Raw genomic sequence first — 22,863 nt, 5'->3', positions numbered from 1 at the left:
TGCCAGGGTGAAACATGGGCAGAATATATATCATGCCTTGGGAATTAAATACCACCTGGCAGCTCATGGATTGAAAACCATTCCTATTGGTATAGTTCAGTGTATGTTAACTCGGTCCTTGATGACAATGTATGTACAATCCATGCCTACTGACTGGATGACTTGTGTGGATTTCCTCTGCAGCAAACAGTGGTATAGATCAGATATGTGCCATAGAAATCTTTCCATTTTCTTTCAAATTGTGAATTATGAGAGCTGCCAAGGTGGTGCTTGGACACAATATATATCACATCCTGGGAATTAAACACTACTTGGCAGCTCATGGAGTAGAAACCATTCCTATAGGTATATCTTACTGTAAGTCAGTCAGGTCCTTCATGACAACATGTTTGGATCTACATCTTCCAGGACCCTATGGAACATGTTTTGGCTATAAAAGGACCATATAGTGGTTGTTCTCGTCTTTGTAGTACTGGAGAATCATAAATACTCCTCTACATGTTATAGCATTATCTTGAAGAACAGGTGTGGTTCTATGTCCATATTATGCAACATTGCATACACCAAAATGATTTTGCTGCTGCTGTCTGGTGTATGCTTAATGTTCCCAGGTTCCTATCACGTCATCAAACTTTTATAAGTTCGAACCACATATGGTTGAGACCATATGTTCAAATTTGTAAAAGTTCGAGCGTGTGAATGGAAATCTCCATAGGCAGAGGTTTCCATTCAGTTCAATGTGATGTGATCTCGGAGTTGGTATATTTAAGTAGCGGGGGTGTGGGAGGTGCAGCCCCCCACGTGGGGGTGAAGGGGGGCTTGCCCCCTGCTTACAACAATTTATTTTGTTGTCCATTGTATTTTTTTTTTTTTTTGTAACTTTGAACATCATGGTTAGACCATTAGGTGTTCGAAGTTACGTAACTTCGACTATGTGATATAGACCCAATGTGCCCCATATAGGTTGTTAGAAGGTCTCTTTTGCTAAGATGTTCAATGCTATTATTAACTTTGAGTCAGCTGAGATAGGAATCCACTCCATCTCACAGTTTTTACCACCTATAGTTGCACACAAGGCACCACTGTACCATTGTGCACTCTGTTGCAAATGGTAAAAAAACAAAATGGAGGGAAAGAGACACTGAAGTAAATCATGGGTACAGCAACTCTGTTAATTCCCTCAAGCTACTTTTCTGTCATCCCTAGACTTCCACTGTTTTCTTCTGAAATGGGCTTAATAAATATATCCTTTTCAGAGAATCAGAGTAAAGTTTTTGAAAATGACAAAAAAGCATTTTGAAGGGTTGGTAAAGTGAAAAGCAAGAAATAACCCGATCTGAACATGCATTCACTTATATGCAGTACATATGATTCCTCTGTCTATCATTTCTTCAGGAAATTAATGTTGTTGTGTCTTTCGGTTTTTCCTGGTTAGGGGTCACCACAGTGGAACTCCAGTCCGCTAATGATTGGCAGTGGATTTTTATGTGCCGAGTTGCCAGCCCTGACGCACAACCTTCAGCAAAGGTATGCCCATTCATGCATGTCTCCACACAGAAGACACTCTAGCTGAGAATCAAACAGAACAACATCTTACTGTGAGGTGACAATGCTACTGCAGCACCACCACCGCAGTACTTCTTCAGGAAATTAATAAATTATTTTATTGAGCTACAGAAACAAAAACTAATTTTGGATTTTGTAAAAACTGCTTTTGAAAGAGGCTAGTTGTATCGAATTCATTAGGTGCATAATGTTAGATAAGGGCAGTAGTCTACAAAGTGCTAAAATATTGTTTGTTGAATTAACAGGTAGTTTTACTTCACCACTCATGTCGTTGGCAAACGTTTTCTGAGTACATGGCAGCTTTTTTGAGACTACTTTCCAGTATTTCTTTTAAAGGCTACCAATGCAAAATCCACACATCGTTTTGAAATGTATTTTTATTTGTTAAATCCTTATATCCGCATTAAATTTCCACTCTTTGCAGTGTCTGTAGCCAGTCTGGACAGGAATTCATTACTCACTTTTACTTTGTATCTCCAGCTGTGCATTAAGTTAAAATGCTTCCTCTTAAAACTAATTTTTTCCAGTTCTACTGAAGTCTATCATCACTTCCTGTTGCTAACTTCTTTTCCTGGTTAGGGGTTGCCACAGCAGATCACCTGTCTGCTCATGATTGGCAGTGGAGTTTTACAGTGTTGAGTTGCCAGCCCAGCGCCCAACCTTCCGCAGAAGGTACACGCACACACACATTCACACCTAGGGCCAATTTAGAGTGTCCAATCCACCAACAGCATGTCTTTGGGAGGAAACCGGAGCACCTGGGGAGACCCATGTGACCACAGGGAGGACATGCAGACTGTGCACAGAAGGCACCCCAGCCAAGGATCGAACCAGAGAACCTCTTGCTGTGAGGCGGCAACGTCAACTGCTGCACCACCGTGGCCACCCACTTCCTGTTGCTAACAGTCTCTGGTATTTCTATTAACTAGTTGTGAATGGTGGAAGTCTTAAAACTGCATGCATTAAATTCACCTGGCCTAGATAAGGCTAAGTGGCTGCTATATAAAGAAAGTATCAAATGAGCATGATCAGATAATTAGACTGGCAGTGCTTGCTGTTCATGAATTATGCATGTGAACTTTAGGAAAAGAAACATTTTATCACTTCTTAAAATCATGTTTATAAATAAAAAGTGGAATCTGTCTGGGAACACCTAGAATAATAAGAGACATCAGATCAGGATACTTGGTTATGGAGGAACATAGTGCCCCCTTATTGCTTAGTCAGCACACTAAGGAGATAATTATTATGTATTTTTTTTTTATTTATTCTTTGGTGACCACATTGGTTCCACTATGCTAGTAGCCTCTTCTCAAGGGAGACCCATTGGGGTATTTCTACTACTAGGGAAAATTTGGCCAGGACATTAGGAAGGCTCCCTATTGAAATGTCTGCACTCAAAATGTCAAGACCTGACATGCCAAAAAACAAACACAAAAAACACAGGAGAGGAGTGAATCTCAAAAATCACTTCTCTCTTTTGCAAGGGGGTGCAAGCCCCCCATGCAACCCCCAATGTGGGAGGCAAGTTCTTCACAACCCCAAGCTTATATATATATGTAAATATATATATATATACTGCATTTTAGAACTCAGTCTAGTGAGGCCATCATTTTAATCAGTTACCCATTTGGAAACTTCCCATACTCTTTTCGATAGATGTGGTGGGATCTTTTACATCCACCTGCGCTACCACCAACTGAAGCAGATAGGACCTCAGTTTAATGTTTCATCCAAAGGATGGCACACTCAGGAGTGCAGCTACCCCCTTATGATGCCCTGTACTGCCCTGCAGTGTCAGCAGCTAATCTATCTGTTGTGGGAATAGAACTCACAGCCTTTTATACTCCCTGTTGCACCATTCTGACTGCTATTTGAAAACTGTAAGAGAAAATATGTGTTCTAGTCATCATCAGTGCCTTTCAGACAGAAATTGTTTAATTGTGAGAATCAGTTTTAATGTGGGATAGCAGCATGGATTCATCCTAAAATCTGAGCAATGATGACAGGACTTACATCCATTCCAGCTGTTCCAAAATATTAATTATATCTCCTGCTTTGGTTGCACAAAAGTAAATATTTAATCTATAAACGGTAATTGGTTTATTCTGATGGCCTTGTCTCCATCTTAACACTTATGTGCATGTATTTTATGTAAAACAATAAATGATTTCAAATACTTTCTCTTGTTAACATATCTTTGTCAGGTTTAGTTTTCCTCAGTCAGTTGTTGGTGCATTACATTTTCACTTGACATTAATGAACATTTGCTTGGATACAACTTTTGCTTGACAGTCAAATGTACTCAAGGCATCTTGCAACATTCCTGCTTAAACATTTAAGTCTTTGCTGTATGAGCATGTCACTTCTACTGAGATCACCACACAGTTATTTCAATGTAAGCAAACAGAATTCTGACCGGTTACACTACTTAAATTAGCCTTAATCTTGTTTTTACTCATTATTTCTCCTGCCTCCCATATCTACTCCACTTATTACCTCAAACAAATATTTATTTTTCACTCTTTCCCTCCCTTCTGTCCTCCTACCTATCCACTGTTTGAATGTCTCACTTTGATATTTGCTATATGAATGAATAATAAACTCTTGCAGTTACAACGTGTTAGCAAATTTCAGTGCTACATGATATTGTATTGATCTTGTTTTATTGATGGTGTATGTGTATTGTTCTACATTTCATATGTGTATTACTAGTTGTATTAATCTATGTATTTACAGTATATTGAAATATGATATCAATTTTCACCTAAGTATATGCATTTTCTGTAATTTTATTTGTAGATATTTTTTTCTGGGCCTCCATTGAAAACAGATAAAATTATCCAGTCGGACTTTCCCCATAAACAAATGTCAATCAATCAATAAATAAATAAAGCTTTCAGGCTGAGAAATAAAGTAATCTTTTGTTTTTGTTTCAAATTGCTAATTTGGGTGAGTGCAGTTAAAAAAAAACTGCCTCTTCATTGTATAAGATGTAATATTTGGAAATATTGACTGGCTTATTTAGTCACACAGCGATTATTGGAACAAAACGAGAATCAAACCCAGGCCTGTCTTGTTTACAACTCATTATTGTCATTTTAGGCTATACTCCCCATACCTTACGTTCTGATTTGTGGTCTCCAATTCTTGTACATACCAAATATTTTATAAAGCTGAAATCAATAGCAATTTCTGTCTTTTTACAAATGCATGCATTAGTTTCCTACAGCTTCTGGACGGTAATGTTCTTCAGTATGACACTTAGTTCATTTCACGGGCTGTAGTTCTCATATTTTTTTCATTGCATCAGCGAAGAACATCAGCAAAAGTAAGTCAATAGCTAGACTGCTTGCATTCATTTTTGTGTTAATCTTCTGGATCTGGCTTGCCTTAGTGCATAGAGCAAAAACATGTATATGGTTCTAATACATGGAAACCTTACAAAAACAAAGACACATAAATATGCATTATGTAAAGAAGAGTGTTTGTTAAATTAACCGAAGAGTAGTTAACAAAACTGAAATCTGTGACAATGAATATTTTCCAGTCTTTCTTTTAACTGGAAAAACTTAAAATGCTAGGCCAAGTAGGCTATCTGCCCCAAATTGCCAAATACCAGATGCGTTGGAGGTTTATTCTAAGTATCGTACTGAAGCTTCTTTGATTTTCTCTGTCTTTTATTATGCATTTTGTCCTTTGTCTTGTTTAGAATAATGGGGAATTAAAGTCTTTTAGCTTTAGTTCTCTGCTGGCACTCATCAATGACAGTCTGTTGTTTATATTTCAAGATTTATAAAGTCAAAGGGAAAGTAAATCCAAGTGATTTATCGCTGCTATGCTTTCTGACAAGCAGAATGCTTTCCTGCAGTAACAAACTGAATTGAGCGCCAGCCTGGCGGTGAACTGTTAATCTATCTTTAGATCAATCATCATGAACCTTCATTGCCCATGTTTTCTTAAATTATTCAATATGTGGGCAAGCTTTGATGACTGCTGAGCATAAATATCTAATCTGCAAAGTGAAGATGCCATCTGTCCTGTATTTAAGCAGACTGTCTCTCAGTTCACTGGTATGCATCATGTCTCGTTTAGTCCATAATCAATAGTTTCAGGTAAGAAGCTGGTAAACAGTTAAGGCAGATATATAATTTACATTACTGAGTATCTGATATAACTTAAACAAATAAATATTTTTGTCACTGATGAGAGAGGTTTTACAAAAATACTTTGTCAACATAAATTCCCAGTGTTCAAATCCTGCAGTCCCATAGGGACAGAGGTTTGGTTATTTAAACTGTAACTCATTGTCCCCATCCCAGTTCCCTGGTTCCTAAGTAAATGTTACTTTCAAGTCCCAATAAAAGAGAAAATTATGCAATTATTAAAAAAAGAAAAATGTCTTCATGGCAGAGTTTTGTGCTTAAATACCATAAGGACGGGATAGCAATGGGAACACTTTTCACCACTATGGCATCATACAGCCATTTTATGAAAAATAGTGCAAACATAACTGATTTGAGGAAGTTATGCAGATCCTAATGCAACATCAACAAAGAGACACATACTATTATTTGCAGATGAAATGGAGACCGTGACACTGGAAAACTGTATACATATCTTTGTATTCTGAACATGTGACACAGCGGGCACTGGTGGGGCAAACTTTGTTGCATGGTAAGGAAATAATACAGGGGATCACAAACATTGCAGTATATTGACAGGATGGTGCGTAAAGCCATAGACTGGGTCTTCACTTTTGTATACTGGTAAACGTATGCAGAATACACCACAGATCAGGGCCACAATATTATATGCTCACAAAGTAATACAACAGGTAGTAGTAATGGGTGCATAGTGGTGTTTGTTGGCAAATAATGCAAGGGAGAACAGAGATGGGGCATATACATGTGTATTTTAACAAAATAATGCAAAAGCTATCTGCAAGGGGGGAGATCATACTGCTTTATGCTGATAAAACAGGTCTATATTAGATAATTGAACTTTCAAAACTTCGACTGTTAAATGGTCGACACCATATGATAGAAGTTTTAAAAGTTCGAGAATCTAATAAAAAAAATAAACTACACAAATAACCTACCTGAACATTTTAAGTAGGAGGCAAAGACCCCCTGCATCCCCCATGTAGGGGGCTGCACCCACCACACCCCCTGCTCTTTAAATATACCAACTCCGAGATCACACTACAATGCAGAAAAGGGAAATCTTCCCATTCCGCGCTACAAGGAGAGCTTCATTAAAATGTTTGAACTTTCAAAAATTCGATCATATGGTGTCGACCATATGACAGTCAAAGTTTTGAAAGTTCGATCATCTAATATAGACCCGATAAAAAGATACAAGCAAAAAATGCATACTTTATTAAGTATTTTTATAGAAACGAATGTGTAGCCTAAAGATAGGATTTCATATGATTTTTTAGACTCTGGGATAAACCACTGGATAAGAAAGTCATTGTTATTTTTCAGTATTAGAACCAAGACTATACCACAGACAGCTGGTATTACCCAGGGAGTATACTTCAGCTTGGTGCATGGAACTCTGAATACAGTGGCAAATAATATTCAAGATTTGCTACTGATGCAAAGAGTAAGGAGGACAACAGCAATGCTAACAATGGCACTAGTTAAAGACAGCTTTCAGCATGACTTGGTGAGGAAAGCACTGAGTTGCAGCTGAGCTATGTATTATTCATCTGAGTTCGATTCCCGCAACTCCCTTCCTGCATACTGTGTGACTCTTGCTGTGTCAGTTAACCAGTTCAAAGCTCTTGTAAACAAATATGGAATTATTTTCTGCTTAACAAAAATTAAAACATGCTGTAGGTTAAATGTAAGTTGCCATCAGGAGAAGATAGGTTCAACGTCATTCAAATGTGTTTCTGATGTGGCGGTGAAGTCTCATAAAGAAGGTTATTCTCTATTAGAAGAGAATCTTTTAGAAGAAAAAGCTTCTTCATTATGGTCTGATCATGTAAGGATGCAAGTAGAAGATCCACTAAGGACCACAACAGTATTACTAGATGATTCAGTGATCCAGTAGGAAGAGACATCTCAGAAAGTGCCTGCACTTTGATATTTTAGGGTTACTGGCATGGACACTGGGGTCCAAATAACAGAATGGGAGAACGAGGAAGAGCTGGAGGAAATTAAACTCTAAGGCCAATATATCTGATTAGGGAGGAGAATGAGATCACCTGGGTCTGGAGAAATGTGGATGGGGGAGGGGTGAAGGATATATGACAACTGATATGCTTGTGGAGGCCAGGAACAGAACGTGGAAAGATGCAACAGAAGGATAAAGCAGATGCAAAGTAAAGACTGGGGAATAACATTTAATGGAGGAAGCAGGTTAAAAATCATGCAATTTCATTTAGTATATTTAAAGCTGAATTTTTGTTGGAATGCATTTGCCTTTGAGAAGGTTGTACTTGTAGTTTCAGTGCAAAGCATACACTGGACATCAATACAATTTTTATTTATTTCATATCTCAGTTTTATGTCTTTTATTCATAAAATAATCATTGGTGGAATAGAAAGACAAAGTTAAGCATCATAACCATGTAAGAAGTTAGGAAGGAGGAGGTAAATTACATGGAGGCTCGACCTAAGACAGATATGTGCAATGAGTCTTTCCCTTGCTGTTTACCTGGGACATACTAGGATACCACGGTAGCCTAGAGGATGGCTGCATTGGAAAGTACCTTCTTGTGTGAGAAGGTGACAAATGAAATGAGGACTCTCAAAATCGGGAAAGTGCAGAATCCTAGAGACTAGACAGGCTATTTTCTAAAGTTCTGTAGGTATCATTGGTATTACTGGGACCTAATAACCAGCTTACTCAGACAACTGAATTACAGCTAACATACTGGTGGTACATGTAGGGGGACTTCAAGGAGCTACAAAATCTCAGCTCCATAGTGGTGAGAGTGGTAAACACATTCCTGAAGTTACAGATTTTTGAGTTTCTCAGGGTGAACTACATGCCAGATTCTGGTCAGCATGACTCCAGTGAGTGCTAGAAAAGGTGAGATTACCTGTTTAGGGTAGTACAGTAATATGACTGGGTCATGGCTGAACAGATCAAAGAGTAATGTCGTGGATGCAATCTACCTGGCATTTAACATGTTCTTCAGATTAATGGCATACAGAAGTCTGGTACTGCAGCAGTGTCAGTTGGGGTAAGCCTGATATTATCAGAAGTGGTATAACAGTGTTAAAAGGTATGGACTTTAATATAGCTGTTAGTAACTGTGTAATGTACAAGGCAGCAAACTAGTGGGATTCTGCAGGGCATATTGTAAGGCTGTTCTGTGTTTATGAGTTTTATGTATGACGTAACTCATCTTTAGTAATTAGAATAAAGCTGTTTATATAATATCGCCTTTGTGTGAGGACTTTCATTTAAAATGAGGAAATAGGATAACAGGGCACCCAGGAAAACTTCTCATGAACAGTATCCTAATTTCTGAGTATTCTGGGCATCATAAAGAAAATTCTGAAGTCAGAAACATTTACATATCAGTCCAGTTTTCCAAGCTTGGAATGTAAGTGCTCTTAAGGTTGTGAGTAGCAGTGTGCTTCTTAGTGTGTGTGTGTGTGTGTGTGTGTGTGTGTGTGTGTGTGTGTGTGTGTGTGTGTGTGTGTGTGTGTGTGTGTGTGTGTGTGTGTGTGTGTGTGTGTGTGTGTGTGTGTGTGTGTGTGTGTGTGTGTGTGTGTGTGTGTGTGTCTGTGTGTGTGTGTGTGTGTGTGTGTGTGTGTGTGTGTGTGTGTGTGTGTGTGTGTGAGTGTGTGAGAGAGAGAAAGAGAGACTGATTGAACAGAGGCAGTGGCAGTTAGGTTTGCATACTTCACAATCTCTTAGCTCAAGAAATCTGGACAAAGCCTAAAGAAAGGGGGAACAAAGGCTCAAAAATAGGAACAGATTTTAAATATTGCTCTTATAAAATCAGAAAGTTGCTTGAATAACAGGATGCGTGTTAGAATGCATTTCTTGAAGGAAATAAGTCTGAAACTCGAATGTAGGTCATTATTTAGTGACTTTAATATCCAATGACTGGCAACAAACCACAAATTTTAGGAGTAATGGACTGGAAAAATGAAGTAAATATCTGAAAATCTTATATTTTGGATGTAAAATACTTCCTCCAACACCATTTACGTATACTACAGCAAGTTTGAAACATTAGGTGGAGGAACACTTTTACATGAAAAATATATATAAAAATAATGTATTAATAAAAAAGTAAAACACAGCAACTTTACACAGTCCATTCTGTAAGCATAATAATTGCCTCCAGGGTGTGTGTTTCTGTGTAAATAATGCTCTGCTAGGGGTGTAGAGGCCCTCTGCCCTGGGCGGGTGTGTAACACACACTCTGTTGGGCATTATTGCTTGCTTAATAAGGGTACAAGAGACAGACCATCTTGCATGGGAGTGTGAGGGCCCCCCAAACAGAAAATAGCTCTCTGCACATTATTCACAACATAGTCTGCATCTGTGCAATCAGAAATGTAATTTTTGCACTTCCAGCCTTCAAGTATATACACCATTTGTAGGTTTTAGGAGTATCAAACTGAGCAAATATAAAAGATGACAATACAAAATCTGATATTTAGCATAAAGATACTCAGAGAAGTGATACACTGCTGGAAATATGAAAAGCAGGCATGGAAACTACTAGAATCTGTTTTCTTAAAAGAACTTCATATCTTGCTATTCTGTTATATTTCTGATATAACAGCTTTTGTATTATATGGACTGTGTTTGAGTTCATCTCAGTCAAATACATACATGACCTTTGTTATCTGTTTTTTTTGGGTGGGGGGGGCTTAATAGCTGTCTTTATGTCTGACAATATACTATCTAATTTCCAGTATTAGCTTACACACAAACATGACTGAACATATATGAATAATCAAATAAATGCAAAGCAAATGAATCATTTAAATTAATTGTAAACGAACCTATTAATTTTCACTTTGAAAGCTATTTTGATACTTCAATTCCTAGCATATCCAATCATGCGTCTGTATTTTTTTAGTTATTTTTTGATAAGGAGGTTAAGCATGTTCATAAAGTAGAGCATTTTTAGTCATCATCAATGATGGTATTTAGAGTAAATGGGGATGTCTGTCTTTGACAGCAGGGGAAATTCCTAAGTATCAGGTGGGAGGACTGTGTGGGCTTATTTCTTACATTCTGCTTTGCAGTCGTGACATTTCTGCATATTCCTTTTCTAATTGCTTCATAAGTTTTTCTATATTCAGAGGATTCTGATGTGGAAAAACAATGCTACACATATGCCATGATGCATAAAATATACATATACTGAGAGTCTCATGAAATAACTTAGACTACTTAAATTTTAAGCAACATTGCATGAGACCGAAGGGACTTTCAGTGTGACATGCAGAGGCTACAGAAATTGACCTGTACATGTACCTTCTCCTCAAAAGGATCATTGGGATGATATGGCTTAGTGTTGACTATGGCTCTTTTCTTAATTTTGTTTTAGGCCTCCCCAGCAGACTACTAAATATAATACATCTCTCTCTTTCTCAGGAAGCTATTGAGTGCCATATGTCTTGTTAATATTTACACAATAAGACAGTGAACTGTTGTATGCACTTTGATTCTGCATACAGTATACTACCCCAACTGCTTTATGTGTGCCTTCGACTGTCTCAGTTTGCTATCAGGTCAAAATCCTGCAGACAGGGCTGCCTTTATTCTCACACTAATTGACAGCAGTGTAATTAGGGAGCAGGGGAGAGGGACAACTGTCTTGGGCACAAAGTGTCAGGAGGGCAAGATCAACCAATCCTGATCTCTTTCTTTAATGCAATATCAGCTTTTAAAAGCTGGTAATGCATGTGTGGTCAAACATGAGTGCTGTAGCACTTTGTGTGTGGTGTTAACTGTAGCAAATGCTTGCTACATTACACCAAGCTGTTTGCTACAGTTTAGAAGAACAAAAAAATCTTTTTTTTTTTTTTTTTAACTAAAACTTGAGTGCCGTAGCATTCATTGCAGACAGGTTATAAACTGTAGCAACCACATTTGCTACATTTTTAGCAAGCAAAAAAAATATATATTTTTTTAATGAAAACATGAGCACCATAGCACTGTGCAGGCAGGGTATAAACTACAGCAGCTGTACACTTATGTCTTTAAAAGCCATTTTAAACACACAAAAGAAGAACACATACAGTCATTGATTTCACACTCCTATGTGCTAACCTTAATCCTAATCTTGTTCGTAATTCCAACCCTACATACCTTTTCCCTAACTGGAGCATTAAAGAAGACTTACTGACAGACATCTGAGACACACACACACATACACACACATGCCAGCTTAAAACTAAAGCTATCCACTTCCCTTGACCTTATTGTAACCCTAACCCACAAATATTAACACGAGCAGACACATACACACAGACATGCGCACACACAAGCATAACATTAGCCTTAACCTACAAACACTCACACAAAGTCAAATTCAATACCAAAGCTGAAACTTTCTTTATTAAACAAAGCTGTCATCACTGTTACCCAGCATTCCATAACCAGGAGTCAACTCTTCCCCCGTATGATACATCCTGCACTTGTCCAAGTGTGACACCACAAATAGCATTCAAGGAATGCAGTGCATAATGTTTGCTTTGTAATTAATGATGTTTATATGTGTTTATACACACAAATACATGCACACACACACACACACACACACACACATATATATATATATGTGTGTGTATGTATATATATATATATATATATATATATATATATATATATATATATGTGTGTGTGTGCATGTGTTTATTTGTTCATGCCAAATCCAAGATCCCACAACACCAAGGAAAGGGAAATGGAAAATTACCCCACTGTACTGTGATCTTGCATGCAAGAACACTCATCCATCTATCTACTTAACTGAATAAACTACTGGAAACTTCAACAAGGTATCTTTATTAGATAAAGATTAGATAAAGATAGATATTCTAGCTGAAGTGATTTTATCTAGTCATACCACTCAGGGTACCCCTTCATTCCGGGAGCTACCGCTGCCATGTTATAGTTCACTTTGCTGCGCTGTCATACACGCTCTTGCATTAGTACATTGTGAGATGTACAACAGAAGCCATAATACAAAACATGGCCAAACAAAATACAGATAATTTAATGTATATACTAATTCCTTCAGCCTAGATATTATTATTTTATTTATTTTATTGTATTTTTTTTCCTCTTGTGTATGTACTCCTACCCATGTTTTATATTCCGTCTAGTATTATGTAACTATATTTTATGTATATGTCAAAGCTATTGTTAAATGTGGGACTTTTCTCCCATGGGCCTCCGCTGAAAAAGGGTTTTATCCCAGTTGGACTTCCCCAGTAAACAAAGATAAATAAATAACAGATATTCCTGCCAGTTTTATTATCTTTTATGGTTTTCGTCCCTGTCTTTCTTGCCTTTCACTCAAAAGGTGAATTGCCATTCTTTTTCACATTGTTCTCTTGCTGGTTTCAACCTTGATTTCAGACGCAATGGAAGAATCTTCTAAATCTTCTTAGCACAGAAAGCCAGCCGAATGCACACTTTCCTACTCAGTTTCCTTCCTTCCTTTTTCTTGCAATTTTTTCATCTAACTGCTCTGCTTTATCTAGTAACAAAAGACAGGGATGCTCAGCCGTGTGCTTGGGATATGGTAACTGACAGGAAAAAATCTTTTGGAGATTTGTTTTGTGCTATCCAAGATCTAGCACTTCTGCGTAATATTACTTCATGGACTGAATCCAATGAATCCAGTCTGTATATATTTAAATATTTAGTGGCACTGGTTCAGCCAATAGCATATTCTCCTTTTATTCTATATTTTTGCCTCCTTGCCTACCAACAAGAAAGCCTCCTATTATTGCATTAGAGCCCATTTTTTCTCTAGTGGTGAGGATCATCCTTGATATACTAGTTGGTGAGATAGCCATAGGGGAGTGGGGTGGTGATCATTCAGACAGCCATGAGAATCACTTGGGTCCTTGTAATCATCCTGACTATGAGGCTGTTTTTCCCTCAGCCTAACATCTCCCTTGGCTAGGGGAACCAAGGTCCTATATCAGTGTGGGGGTGGGGGCCACAATTCCTTTCCCTTTTGCACATGTGTGCTCTCATACACTTGCTCACTGAAGACTTTGGCTAATGAATGACTTGGTAAACCACATACCTGCTCCCAGTTTGAGTGCTGTACCCCTTCCTAACTAACACCATGAAAGTGCTTGTATGTAAAGAGCTGGAGGACATGATATGCTGTGAGGTCAGGTTGTGCTGACATGATGCCGATATATTACAAGGTTACATTTCAGGCTGTAGCAAACTGGCACAGTGCCAGTCCAAGGGGTGCATGCTGCCACAACTTAGCTGTCATCGAATGACTGCAGTATATAGTTCATGTTTCAACAAACCACAATTCTCCAAAATAACATTCAACAATACTAGCTTCCTGCTGCCTTACCCAAAGGTGAACATCATTCAGCCAGCAGAGTTGAACTGCATCATTTGTGTAAAGGCACATAAACCTGACTACAGTTTATCACCACTGTATAAGCTATACTCCATAACAAAAAAAAAAATTAGACGATTCAATTCAGAGTAGAAAGAAAGCAAAGAATAATGTTTTTTTAAACAAATATTTTACCAAATTTCAGGTTTGTTTGTTTTCAAAAAATGTAGTCACTCGTATAATGTTTTTATAATGTCATTTTTTTCCTATTATATAATAGCATGTTACACAATAATAAAAGACAAGCTTGTAGCTCATGTAATTTGGTATTCATTGAGCAGATACATATTTTTAATGAGGTTTGTAGGTTCATTACCTATATTGTTCATAGCTGCTGAACCACATAAAATGGTCCTTTTCTTGTCTGTTAGTTTTTCCAGAACATATTAACTGAAATGTGTGCTGTAGCTAATGAGAACACTGCCTATGCCTTTTCTAATCTGCATTGTTAAATACTGCCTTAACACAAAACAGTGAAAGCGCATCTAGTCTTTGCTTAAACCTTAAGTCACATCTGACACAACTGACTTCTATGTTGGGGAAAATCACAAGTATTCCATGTGTATGGTTGTGCTACAGATGTTATTGTTAAAATCCAGCAGAAGAGTGATTTTATGATGTACTCTATTGTCAAATATCCAAGGTGATTTTAATGAACAGACGGTATCCCTGCATCTGTATCTAGGCCTAGCAGAATACCATGGGTTTGTACCGCTATCATGATTTAGGGATGTACTTTTAGTAACTCAGATTATCCTTCATTTGGAATCAGTCCTTTGCAGGCTTTGAAGGGATAGCAAATAGATTCCATAGACCCATCATTTATGTAGGAAATATTAGCTTTGGCCTACAGTGGAAACGTGGGAAGTTCTTTTTTTATGAAGTTACTGTAAATATGTTTGTATTTGTATACTAGTTCTACCCGAGTGCTACATTTACATGGCGCATGCTGTAAGATATCCCATTATAAATTTATTTAAGTGTGCAATCTGTAGGCACTCTCAGAGATCAATTTGCCTTGTGTCTGTTGAAACATTTCCCTTATTCTTTACAGATCTGTAAATTGTGTGCAAGGTCCTCCCAGTACAGTTTCCTAAAACGTGTTCTTCCAGCATATGAAGATATGATCAGCTTTTATTCCCTGCAAGATCCTCTTTCTGTAAAAGGTTACAGTGATCCTATATTTTTATTAGCTTAAGAATAATAAACTGTGTGCACTGACCAGGTTTAGCAGAAAAGCTGCAGGAAAATTCCTTCAAAACACAGAGATCTAAATAATGTCATACAACAGTGGAGATGATGCTAGAAATCCCCTGTTGCTCACTTATAAATAATTCTTCTGTTCTGTCATTAAACTGGCTGTCACTTGCAGATGCTTCGTCTGGGAAACAGTATCATGAAATGCATTTTGTAAAATCAGTAACCATCCTCATACACTCATAACAGGATATTATGCACTATTTCACAGTCTGTCAATACTAAATGAATCCTAAAGCAATACAGCCTGACAGCCACTAACGGCAGAATAAGAAAGCTGGTTCTGTAACTGTACAGGGCCTCCATCTACATGAATGACGAATCAGGTTGTGCTAGAAATACTTTATGAAATGACTGCCGCTCTTTCTATGTACTGCAAATAAGATTTGTCAAATCTTTTAAAATTACACATTTTGTATTAAATCTCATGGCAGGCTGCACTACATAGGAATATATTATTTCCCTCTGGGTTAAACACATTTCTTTAATACATTAAAGATGTCCTGCTAGTTTGTTCTATTTGCGTTGTTTGCTGTGTTTGCAGAACATTTACAGAAACGTAAATGTACTTCTCTTTTATTTTGTCTAGTGCTCTCACATGCCATATTACACTCATAACCTTAATGGTTTAGTCACCATATTTATATTATAGTTACTCAGCACTGTAAGCTGAAGGGCAGAGACTCCTGACCTTAAAACTATATTTCATTGGGGTCAAAAGAGATACAATGTGCATTCAACTGTTAAAGATGATTTTCTTGTAAGATCAGATATTTGAACACTTTCACCTGTCATGGTTTGGCACTGGGACAAAACGAATGGTAAACATCTAATTGGCAATGCTGACTGCCTAATAAAAGACTGCATAGTTACCACAGCAAAGGTAGTTTGCAATTTTGGGAATATGCACAATGTTAAAACAACTTTAACGAGAACTTAAGATGTTTGCATTCATGTGATTACATTATTGGCATTGGGTAGTGGAGCACAGATACGTTTTTTCAGGGAAGGAATCTCACTCACGTTCATACTCTTATTTATAATTACAATAGTATGATATCACATATGAGGTACTAGAAGAAGCAGAAACTCCACTCATGCCGCACTTCTAGCTCACACATGATTGTCAGATTTCCTATGATAGGATATGGTAAGTTATAGAGGAGGCGGATGCCACAATGCTTAGAAAAATGTAATTGTGTTGTGGGAAAAAAATAATAATAATTGCTCTGTGATACATGAAAATTCTGTTTGCAAAATACTAAAAATCAGTTAAAATGTCAGTACTTCACAGTGTATCCAAATCTAATAAAATGCATAAGTGATAAGTAACTATGCTACAGGAGACAATGTACTAACAAGATTAACACGTTTCTACAATTCTTCCTCTGGCCATTTAGCAATGTTATTTTCTCTGCACTCATTAAATGGCTCGTTTTTGAAGTTTTTGGTTATTATATTATTTCTGGTACAGAACTGTACAGTATTATTTTTTGTGTAACTAGAACAAGCTATGTCTCCAAAGTGAGGGTTCAAGAAAATGTCTTTAAAACGTGAATTCCAGGAAATAATAGAAATGCAGCTCTTGGCACCTAGTACAGAGAAGTGCAGAAGGATTTCTATTGGACTGGGTGTTCACCAGAGGCCAGTAGTTCTGCCAGATTAATGACTACCTGTGGATCAACTGTGATGAAGATCACTTCCTTTGGATCTATAGATCCACTCCCACACCATACTGAATTTCTCAAACATGGTGCATGCTACAGCACACCCATCAGTACAGCTTTATTAAAGAAAAGCTTGCCATTAACAACCTTACCCAAAAAGTGGCCAGTCACCTGGCATTACTGGCAACAACCAAATGGCCACCTCAAAGTCAAGCTTCACTAGCCAGGGATCCTCAAATGTAGTAGTAAGCTTGAAGCAAGGGAGTAGGTAAAGAAACTTTCTGTACTCTACTGAAGACAAAATTCTAGACATTACTTAGAGAAACTATATATTTTTAGGACATATATGTCCACAACTGTGGAAATTCATGCCTCCAATAAGAGTTAAATAGACTGAAAAATATATATATATATATTCAATGTTTTTATGGGAAAGTGATGCAAATATTTATTAAGTGCTGGGGGGTTAAAGCATGAAGTTTTTAACTGCCAGGTGGGTTGGGTGACATCAGTAACAGCACGAGTACAAAATTAAATTATATGGCTCCTCCGGCTTAAAGGCATCATTTAGTAAAGCATACTGCCTCTTGGCATCGTCCCTAGCAGCGTAATCATTAACAGAGTTGCCTTTTGTGATAAATGGTGAATCAAGCAAAAGTCACCTTCTTGGGCACCAGGTCCAAAGGTGACATACTATAAAGGCTACAAGGTGGCTGTGCAAAGGGGCTAGTACTCTCTGTGCTGAGCTTCTTTATCTTATAATGCTTGTACACTCTCCTTCCTCCCTTTAGTAGACTGCAGAATTCTACAGAGAGATTTAATTGAAAAACCTTCTTTAAAAACCTGTATGACTTCCTTTGCTATGTCAGGGTCAGGGAAAATCTCTCAACAAGTACTCCAATGCTACTACATTAATGACAGAATGGGAATACTGGCCTTCTTACTATACCCTGAAAGGGGCATGCACCCTTTTGCCCTCGAATATTACCTTGGCCTTGCAAATTCTGCTGACCTAAACATACTTGTCTACCTACATTTGGAGGCAACTGCACAGCCCCTCTTTCCTTCTGCCAGCATTTTTGTGCTACATGCATGAACCCGCAAGTGGAACAAATGTGTGCAAAACAGCAAATTGTCCATGCACATGTACCCCGGTTAAAGGACCAGCACATACCTAACCTCTCACCCACTTCCCTTCCATACCTCACCTGACACCCTGTAGTGTCCAACATGGCTGCTAACCAGATATCTGCATGATTAACTTCCCATAGTAGAAATTTATCCACTGCTTTCCTCTTCCAGAAATGTAGGTCATACAAGATCCATGGATTCTCTAGCCACATCTGCTGCACCTCACAAATGGTGAGGAAATAGACCAACAATGGCAAAGCCTGTGAAACATCTTTTTCCAATATAACCATCATATAGTACCTGAAACTCAGGGTCAAATTGCCTTAGGTCCGAGCCCTTGCCTCCTCCTACCCATGACCACTAAGACTAAGAGATCCTTAGTCCCTGGCATATCTGCTTTGACTATTCTCTGCACCCCATCTGTGTCTATCAACTCAAACTTATCCTTATAATCTCCACTCCAAATCTTTCTTTGCCAAACTGGTTGATATGCAGAGTGTTGAAAACCCCAGACCCATCTGACAAAAAGGCCTGGACATGAACATAGCTTTCCATCAGCTCCATCTGCTCTGAGGATGCCAAACTTCCATACTGACTAACTTTAAATCAAGTTCACCCCCAGCAGACTCTGCTATCTCTACCTGACTCCTTCAAAATTCAGCTAGTTATGCAACCTACCACAATCCTTTTCCTCCATGCTGCTTAACAACTCACCTATCTGTTCTACCCCTACTATGCTTCCCAATAACACAGATTGTACCCCACCACCATTACATGTAGACGTCTGTAGCTCCCAAGGCTGGACTGCAAGACTCACTGCCTCTGTTGACCTCCCTTTTGTTCTGGCCCATTTTACTCCAGCTGCTATCATTGGTTGATTTACCTCCTTCCACCTGATATGACCTCTCCTCTGACAGCCTGTCCCACTGGATGTGGCTGTTCTAACTAGCCTCTCTGCCTCACTAAACAGTTCCTCTGCTTGTGCTATTATGAGCCCAATGCACCTTCAATGAGGTCACTTTCTTCTAGAATTGAAATTAATAATTAATCTGTGAGATTACCCATGTCCTACACCTTCCCTACCCCCTATTCTCTCTGTCCTATATTACAGTCTACTATTTTTTTCATTAACATTTATTCCTAGTAGTATTATATCATATTAACTGTTCATATTACATTTTTTATATATATAGATGAAATACATATACATGTGTGTGTGTGTGTGTGTGTGTGTGTGTGTGTGTGTGTGTGTGTGTGTGTGTGTATATATATATATATATATATATATATATATATATATATATATATATATCTACACCATCTAACCCTATAGGCAAGATCATACTCATTATTGAACCAACATAGCTAACCATAGACTCTTCTGCAACTTATGCAACCCCCCCAACCTCAAAATACTGATCTGCTGTCAAACTAATGATGTGTGCTTGGCATGTGAATTTGTTCCTTTTTCCCCAAAAAAACAACGCCTGTATAGCTTACTACACTACATGCTCCCTCATGCTGCTGTTTGAGATGCTGTAGTATGTAACTAGTGATGGGATATAATTTTATATATATATATCTATATATACCTATATATATCTATATATATATATATATATCTATATATATATATATATATATATATATATATATATATATATATATATATATATATATATATATATATATATATATATATATATATATATATATATATAAGATTTACCATCATAATGTTGAATGACATAATGTCTAATAGTCATTTGGTCGAAAAATAACACCCCAACCCAAAAGACTGAATTATCAAAATGACTACAATCATTACATTGAAAAAGCAATGAGATCAACTCTACTATTTTGCAGGGGGGCTACACCCCCCTGCACCCCCCATGTGGGGGGGCTGTGCCCCCATCTCCCCTACTTAAATATATCACCTTCGAGATTACACTACAGTGCAGAAATGGGCAAATTCGATAATTTGACATTGTGAGGTTTAGACTAATTTTATTTCAACATTTTGATCATTCAGTATAGTGTGTTGAACCATGTAGCATTCACCATTATGTTGGTAAACCTATATATATATATATATATATATATATATATATATATATATATCAACGAAAAACCTTACAAATACTCTTAAAAACCGACCGTATTTAAAAATGAAAAATAAAAACGTGCTAATGGTCTGTATAAAACACACACTTTATTAAATACACCTGGTAAGCACTTTTGTTCCTAGTATGGAACTTCTTCAGACCAAATTCATATAAAATAACAAATTTAATTAATACATTGCATCACAATACATCACAATCACATGATAAAATTCAATTAGTGATTTGAACCTTTCCTTTTTAAAACCACCTTGTAAGTTTCCCTCTCATTCAACCCAGGAAAATTACATGCATTCAACTTTATCTGCCAACAATATTCTTTCCAATCTAGTTCATCTTCTGCATCAAATCTAATTTTCTAATTGAAAACTTGATCTATTACAGAAAACCTGAAATCATTTTCCAAACTATGCTTTTGTACAACATGCTTAGCTAAACTGCTATTAAGTTCTTTGATACCCACTGCCCTTAAATGCTCATATTTCCTTCTTATAATTGCCTGAAGGATGTAACTTTGTCTAGTAATTTTGAATCTAAAATGCAAGTTATTGTGGAATGGATTGCTGCCGAAAATTAACTGTTAAAGAAAAGGAAACTCAAAAAGTTTTTAAGAGATTATGATAAGGGGGTAAATTCAGTATTTTATGATCCAGGAAGTGATGTCATGGTAGAAATGAATGAGTAAGTTCCATCAGTGCAGTCGATAAAGGTGACTGTGGATGAAAGATCTAAGACCTTTAAAAGGTTTAGAATGAACTCTGGAAATGCCTGCGAGGTAAACAATGAAGAAAGTGGCTTGGGGATAGACGTAGGTGACCAAAAGAATTTAAGGCAACATCACTCACTCAGATTGCTTCCTCAGCCTTGCTGCAGTTTCTGTGAGCTAACCACTTCAACAGAAGTGGTACTCTCATACTACCCCACCCTTTTCTTCTTAACACTATGGTGCAGGCCACCAGAAGGAAGACCTACACTGCTACATGCTGGCATGGGAGACACTCCCTGAAACCTGTTACAAGCATTCTAACCACCAGGCTCCAATACCTTGCCTTCCACCAAGCACCTGGTTTCCAGGAGTACCTCTCAGTCAGTTGTGACTCATATTGTTCCCCATGCCACTGCATCTATTTAACTGGCAAGCTTACATGGTACAGCCCCACACCAGGTGTCTCACTCGAGTGTTCTCAACAATCTTTTCTTCCTCTGCAGCCTTCAATAAATGAACAGTTTGAGCACTATGAACTGAAACCCCCCATGGAACACCATACCTGCTGCAGCACCTATGCCCCAGCACCAATATCAACCAGCTACTCGAAATGTTTTTTTTTTTTTTTTAGTAGACAACGACAAATTTTAGGCTATTAGTCTGCAGACTATTAGAAGGCTAGTTAATAACCAGAGGCTTGAATCAAACTTTGTATTTAGGATCTTTCTGATAAATACGTTAACCGTTATGCCAGATGTATCCTCTTACTTCTCTTTTACACAGTCACATATCCTTCTAACCCCAAACCATCACTATGGCAGCAAGGCACGCTCCGTACTCCCATCTGCTGAGCTACTCCTCCATGCTGCTTATGCACCCTATTGACTGAACAAAGTATAACAAGCGCTAACTTAACAAGCACTATGGTCCAAGCTCACTAAACAGTCTATACCACTATGAACCATCTTGTTCTAGTCTGATAAACTTCCTCATGTCAGGGAAAAAGGAAGAAGAAGCCTAGCCACACCCTAAATAAGGTACATTTCACCCCTTATCATCATACTGACTCAGTAGAGAGGAAAAAAGTTACCTCAGTGCTAAATAAGTGAGAGCCCTCACCTCACACAGCTACATACTACCAGGATTCACTTTCTTGGTTGCTTGGACGTAGAACATGAATAACCAATATCCCATGCCAAAAAGACTGGTTCTAGCCTTTGCTCAACAAATTAAATTTGCCAAACCCCTTCCTTGTAACATCACTTCCTCCTTCATTTCCTCAGTTATTTTAACCCTTTCCTCTCCAAGTGTTATTTCTAAAAGTAACTAGCTCCTAACACTTATCTTTTACCACATCCTAACTGCCTACCTCCTCTCCTCCCTCACCGCTTCAAAGCCAATATGTCAGCAAGGTATCTTTGGAAAGAAATTAGTATCCAGACTATATTTACAACATTATAAACATTGATCATGAGAATGTACAGGAAACTTTCCAGTGAAGGGACAACATTTCCACTGAACCACAAAATTAAGGAATGTTGATAGAAACCAATAATACTAAAGAGAAAAGAAAGGCGAGGTAAACTTAAACAGTGCATTTGTTTGACATAAAACAGCACTAATAGAAACTGAATCTCAATTAATATCCGATATCTAATTTCTTGATTGCAAAATTCAAATGTTCATCACCATAAACATTTCAGTTAGTGATATATATACCAATAAACCAATAATGTCCAAGAATGTAAGGTTAAAAAGAGGCAACTACAACATGAGAGATAAATCACTGTTGCCTGAAGTGAACTGGAAAAAACAATGAAATAC

This window comes from Protopterus annectens, chromosome 6.part0, assembly GCF_019279795.1.
Source record: "Protopterus annectens isolate FY-2018-M chromosome 6.part0, PAN1.0, whole genome shotgun sequence".
Taxonomy (NCBI): Eukaryota; Metazoa; Chordata; order Ceratodontiformes; family Protopteridae; genus Protopterus; species Protopterus annectens.
The sequence above is the reverse complement of the archived record's forward strand: the minus strand, read 5'-3'. Positions refer to the sequence as shown.